Genomic DNA, 6,513 nt, shown 5'->3' with positions numbered 1-6,513 from the left:
AACGTGCAAGGAGCCTTGGTGGAGCAGTGGGCTAATGCGTCCTTAAGTAACACCAGCTGCCTGCAATTAGTGCAGGTTCGAGTCCCACCAGGCTCAAGGTTGACTCAGCCTTCCATCCTTCCGAGGTAGGTAAAATGAGGACCCAGATTGTTGGGGGCAATAAGCTGACTTTGTAATAATGCCGCTTGCCCCCCCCCCCGAAAGCCCTAATAAGCAGGCATATACATAGAATGAAGGCTATTGCTAAGCCCATTGGTTTGTGCTTAAATTGTAAGCCGCCCTGAGTCTTCGGAGAAGGGTGGGATATAAATAGAATTAAAATAAAAATAAAATAAATAAATCTCCCCTGGATGGAAAAAGTAGGGCTGACAAGAGAAAAACAAGAGGAAAAAGACACTCTTGGCAGGGGATGGAATCCAGCTTCCCTAAATCCACCCTTTTTGAGGGATCTTCCAGGGAAACCTTTGGGGAAAAGCTGGATTTTGGCTGCCCCTGAAAGGGAGGAGCTGCCCCTGGGAAGGTAGCTGAGCCCAGCCCTCCCCCACCCGGACTGACCCCCACTGTCCGGCCACAGAATCCTAGAGGAAGCTTTTTAGGCCCCCCCAAATTTGGTGGCTGCTCAGAGTCGCCCTCCAGATGAAAGCATCCTGGAGAGACCTTTGCAGTCTCTACTTGAGGAAGAGAGAAGGCCAAAACAGGGTGAGATCTTTTGCAGAGCCGGTAAGGCTCCTTCGGAAGAGACCGTCCCCCTTCCCAAAACAAAGAGTTACAATTCAGAAAGGGAGGAAAAGTAGCAAGGAAGAAATTGTCAGTAAAGTCCTTTATCTACGGACTTAATTTGACCACAACCTGTATATCTGATGGCTAAACAAAAATGCAGAAAAAGTGAACATTTTTTAAAGTGTTCATCTGGTCATCTGGTCATCTCAGGTTTTGACTATTGCAATGGGCTCTGCTTGGGCCTACCCTTGAAGACAATTTGGAAGGTAGAACTGGTGCAGAATGCTGTGGCAGGGCAGTTCATAGGGCCCCCGGGTGGCCCATCTGGCACAGCTGTTTCGTGAAGGGTGATGGTGATCAACTGCCTGAAGGGGCTTCTTTGGTGTTCTTGTAGCTCGTGGTGGATTCCAAACTGCAGCCCATCTTCAGATCCAAGCTGGGAATCATGGGATAGGAGGTGAGTGTGGGGGAGAAGTGGGGAGGATGCTCTGACAGCCACTCCTGCAGAGGCATAGCCTAGAGCAGGGGTCAGCAACCTGAAACAGTGAAAGAGCCACTCGGAACCGGTTCCCTCACAAAAGGAAAAACTGGGAGCCGCAAAAAATGTGGGCGCATGTGTGTACATGCGTGAATGTGCAGAACAGGGTTTGACTGAAGGCGAGATATGCACCTACCCTGCATATTTGAATTGATTGGTTAAACTTTTTTAGTCCCACTTTTTTTTTTTTTGGACTGCACATGGCAGAGGACTGGAAGCCGCAGGAGACGGCTGAAAGAGCCGCATGCGGCTCCGGAGCCACGGGTTGCTAAACAAAAATGCAGAAAAAGTGAACATTTTTTAAAACCGTGCCCTGGTCATCTCAGGTTTTGACTATTGCAATGGGCTCTGCTTGGGCCTACCCTTGAAGACAATTTGGAAGGTAGAACTGGTGCAGAATGCTTTGGCAGGGCAGTTCATGGGGCCCCCGGGTGGCCCATCTGGCACAGCTGTTTCGTGGGTGATGGTGATCAACTGCCTGAAGGGGCTTCTTTGGTGTTCTTGTAGCTCGTGGTGGATTCCAAACTGCAGCCCATCTTCAGATCCAAGCTGGGAATCATGGGATAGGAGGTGAGTGTGGGGGAGAAGTGGGGAGGATGCTCTGACAGCCACTCCTGCAGAGGCATTGCCTAGAGCAAGGAACAATTGGGGTTATCTTCATGATGGCTGCTTGCACAGAAGCTCCCCCCCCCCGTGATTTTGGGGAGCCACAGGGTCTCATAAATACAAAAAGAGTGCTGGATATTCTACAACTAAGGGAAAGATCCAGAGGATTCAAAGAGAGCTCTGAGGCACAGCTGAGTCCCTGGAGAAAAATTGGTATTCCCACGGAGGAAAGATGATTTTTGCGGTCAGCTTTCCTCAAACTGTCACAACTCTCTGATGTCTGTTTCTTCACAGATCAAGGGGGATCTCTGCTTGCTTGGAACTTCAATTGTCTCTTGCAATGGTAAGCAAATTTGAGTTTGGGAGGTATTTCTGGTTTGGGGTAAGAATCTGACAAGACTCAGCGCGAGTCGTGATGGGGGTCTCCCGATACTCCCATGTAACACCTCTACTCCGCGAGCTGCATTGGCTTCCAGTTGCCCTTTGGGTGAGATTCAAGGTGCTGGTGATGACCAATAAAGCCCGAAATGGCTTGGGTCCGGGATATCTGAGGGAACACCTGCTGCCAGCATCAAGTTCCCTTCGTCCAGTGCGCTCCCACAGGGAGGGTCTCCTCAGGGTGCCGCCGGTTAATGACTGCCGGCGGGTAACACCCAGGGGTAGGGCCTTCTCAGTGGGTGCGCCTGCCCTGTGGAACCAGCTGCCTGCGGAGCTTAGGACTGCCCCCCACCTCCGTTCATTCCGCCGGGACCTGAAGACCTGGCTCTTCGAACGCTCTGGCCCAGGCTGAGAATATTTTTAATTTTAATTTTAACTGGGTTTTAATTTTCTCAGGGTTCTATTTAATCTCTTTTAATTTGTTTTAACGTTTGTATTGACTGTTTTTTAAATGCCCTGTAAACCGCCCTGAGTCCTTCGGGAAAGGGCGGTATATAAATCTAAATAAATAAATAAATAAATAAATCTCACTCCTTTCAGTGGATCTACTCAATGTGGGATCCTTTGAAAATGTAAACCTCCATCTTGAATTGCACATATCTGAAATGAAGAAAGGAGGGATGAGTTTATTAATGGCAGCCCAGTGTGCTCATTGTAGGGTTGGAAGAGGATCTGCCCCAAATTCTGTTTTCTTGCCTTGGGAATCTCCCCACTGGGACCCCCACTTCATCATCCTCTCCCAAATCTCAGTTTTCATTTCCGGAGGAGTCAATGCTGCAGTGTAATACATAGAAAAAATCAAGGATAAAAAAGGATATATTCCAAGGACCGATATTCCCTACAATCAATTTATCATAATGAATTTCAAGGGTATTCCCATATCCAGAGATGGAGCCTTTTAAAATCCAATCCAGTTCTTGATTCCTCCAAATGTCTCATATTCATTGTTACAGGACAAGGTGAATCCAGTGACACAGCATATCTTATTATGCTCTGAGGCTATTCAGCAATTGGTGGTAAGTTCCAGGAAGTAGCCCATTTCAGCCTTGATATATGTCTGTGTGCAGAGAAAGGGCAGAATTATCTCTCATTGTCCATCCATCCATCCATCCATCCATCCATCCATCCATCCCATCCTTCTGGGTAGTTCTAGGGACAGCAAGAGGTCCCTGGGGTCAGCATTTTGGGCCCCAGCCTAGAGTTGTCCTTCACAATGAAAACATGCAGAAGCCAACTGATTTTTTTAATTCCGGGGATTGCTTGTATCCAGGAAAATATATGAACAATATTTGCCGTTCAATCAATCCTGGATATTCTCCTTTTGGAGTTCAAAATGTTCCTCATGCTGCTTTCTCGTTTTCTTGCATCCAAAGGAGAATTCCAGGAGGCCTCCAGTTATCTTCTGACTTTCAAGGAAGATTCCCCAACTTTGTTGGTAAGTCCTTTTGAACCACAAAGATTGACCCTCGGTTGATTCTCTTCCGCAGAGATTCCAGGATTCAGGGAGAATGAGATCAAGGTTGGCAATATAAGTCCTAATAATAAATAAATAAATAGCCAATTGTCTAGTTGAACAAATAGCTATGAGGACCTAGTGTTGAGCAAAGGCAAAGCAACTTTTGTAGCTTTCACAGGGAATTCATCTTAGGCCTAGGTCTATACCGCATTCAGAACTTAACATATATGCCAAAGAGGACAGAGGATGCCTGGGGATTACAAAAGGAACTCAACTCCCTTTTTAAAAAAAGATATGTTTTATTATTTTTTTAACATAATCACCTTAATATTCCGTAAACGGTGTGTTGTCTGGGTTTACATTTAAGAAACATTCACTAACAGTTGATTTCTATAATCTATAATCCACACAATAACTGTACTCAATTTCCTCTTTTTCCGATAATTCTCTCTTTTACCAACCTTAAGTTAATGCAATTCTTGTTGTTTTAATGAGTGATGATGGGAACTCAGCTCCATTCTAATGAAGGTTTTTCCAAATTGAATTCTAGGGAATCACACACTTCTGCATGGCCGGATCCAGCTGGTATCGAACTAGGTTTTTTTTCTGCTCCTCTATCAGCAGGGAGTCAACAAAAAGAAGACTATGTTAATACTTTCCTCTTTGAAACATTTGGCCATTCAATGCTACTTTGGCAGGGGGAAAAAAGAGACCTATAACAGTTGCAGCATCCTCACGGTCCTGGGATCAAAATTCAGACGCTTGGCAACTGACTAGTATTTATGACAGTTGCTGTGTCCCGGGGTCATGTGATCTCCTTTTGTAACCTTTCGACAAGCAAAGTAAAGGGGGAAGCCAGATTCACTTCACAATTGTGTTTTTAACTTAACAACTGCAGTGATTCACTTAACAACGGTGGCAAGAAAGGTCGTAAAAAGAAGCAACAACCATAACGTAGGAACAAAAGGATTATCTGTAATCAGGATGTTTACCTGCCTTTTTACTGTGAAAGGTTTATAACCCCCTATTCTGGATCAAGCTGATGTATTGTGATTAATCCCTTATCAAGACCTCTGCGCTTGGTCTATATAAACAGATGCTATTACAGTTAACAGCCCTTTTCCAGATAGCAGAACTCGTGGAAACACCTTTTATCATCTAGAAATACCTTTATTTGCATGTAGAGTAGATTACAGCAGATGGGTTGTGTTAAGATGATATTTGGACAGTATTCCCAAGGTCAGAAGATGGTAATTACTCACAGCATCTGCACGTGTGTCTGCTGGTTATGGAGCACATGTGTGTCTCCTGGTTACAGATGAAGAGAGTCTCCAGGGAGGAGGAAGTCCATCCCAAAAAAGGGGAGGAGAGAGGAAATACATCATAGGGTAGGAGGGTCTGGCTGCCCACATTGTAATTTTCCCAAAAACAGCCACATGGTGGCAGCACGCCCCCCCCAAAAAAAAATTAGCAACGCAGCAACATTCTTTGGGGCTACTTGAATTTGCACTGTTAGAATTCAGAGTATTGTTAAATTGAAGTCCCGTCGGTTTTTATTCTGCTTTTAGAAATACTTTGCACTTGAAAAATGGCATTATTTTTATGAATGAATTTAAATGACCTCAGGGATTCCATACATAGAAAATATTACTTTAATAATGAATATTTTTCTACTGAGATTTGCTTTTACTTGAAATGTGAATGTACTACAATTAAAGTATCTTGATATAAAGACATAAAGAAAAATAGGGACCTATTCCTAGTTATACACTGTTATACATTGTTCCTTATATGGTTACATCCTGCACATTCTTATCAGACAACAGTTTACAGAAGAAAATTACATGAAGTACATGTTATTTCACAGACAGGATATAGTTATCCCAATCATCTGCCTTAAGGACAAGACTATGTTTGCTTAAACAAGGACTTTAGTACATTCCTCTTTAAGACAGTCACCGGGTATAGTGCAGCGCTAACAGGATTATTTATTTATTTTTATTTAATTTAATCCCATTTATATCCCGCCCTTTCGGGGTGGGGTATCATCAGTACGCTGATGATACCCAACTTTTTCTTTCCACCCCGAACCATCTAACGATGGGGGGTGAGGTGTTACCCCCCCGTTGATAGGGCTCGCAACTTGGGCGTCCTCCTGGATTCACGACTCAATTTTGAAGACCACATAGGAGCCGTGACCAGGGGGGCTTTTGCACAGGTTCGCCTGGTGCGCCAGTTGCATCCCTATCTGGACCGAGACGCCCTACGCACAGTTACTCATGCGCTCGTGACCTCCCGTTTGGACTACTGTAACGCTCTCTACCTGGGGCTGCCCTTGAAGACCACTCGGAGGCTTCAACTGGTGCAGAATGCAGCCGCGCAAGTTGTAATGGGGGTCTCCCGATACTCCCATGTAACACCTCTACTCCGCGAGCTGCATTGGCTTCCGGTTGCCCTCCGGGTGAAATTCAAGGTGCTGGTTTTCACCTATAAAGCCCTACATGGCCTGGGTCCGGGGTATTTGAGGGAACACCTGCTGCCGGCATCAAATGCCCTTCGCCCAGTGCGCTCCCACAGGGAGGGTCTGCTCAGGGTCCCACCGGTAAGAGATTGCCGGCGGGTGATACCCAGGGATAGGGCCTTCTCAGTGGGGGCGCCTGCCCTCTGGAACCATCTGCCAGTGGAGCTGAGGACTGCCCCCAACCTCCGGTCATTCCGCCGGGGCCTGAAGACCTGGCTCTTCGAGCTCTCTGGC

The 6,513-nt window shown here is 45.8% G+C and overlaps 2 long non-coding RNA genes across 2 annotated transcripts; one reads left to right on the top strand and one right to left on the bottom strand.

The window, feature by feature from the left end:
• The first annotated feature begins 2,248 nt into the window (after positions 1-2,248).
• LOC308660913 lies at positions 2,249-4,930 on the top strand. Its single transcript, XR_014024841.1, has 3 exons — positions 2,249-3,318; positions 3,676-3,737; positions 4,309-4,930. It is a non-coding gene; the product is annotated as an uncharacterized lncRNA (long non-coding RNA).
• LOC308660912 lies at positions 3,533-5,065 on the bottom strand. Its single transcript, XR_014024840.1, has 3 exons — positions 4,927-5,065; positions 4,220-4,372; positions 3,533-3,837 (listed from the first exon to the last, which is right to left on the bottom strand). It is a non-coding gene; the product is annotated as an uncharacterized lncRNA (long non-coding RNA).
• Positions 5,066-6,513: the final 1,448 nt, after the last annotated feature.

Source organism: Vipera berus (assembly GCF_964194415.1).
Source record: "Vipera berus genome assembly, chromosome: 2".
Classification (NCBI taxonomy): Eukaryota; Metazoa; Chordata; class Lepidosauria; order Squamata; family Viperidae; genus Vipera; species Vipera berus.
Note: the sequence above shows the minus strand (reverse complement) of the source record. Positions and strands in the feature narration are given on the sequence as shown.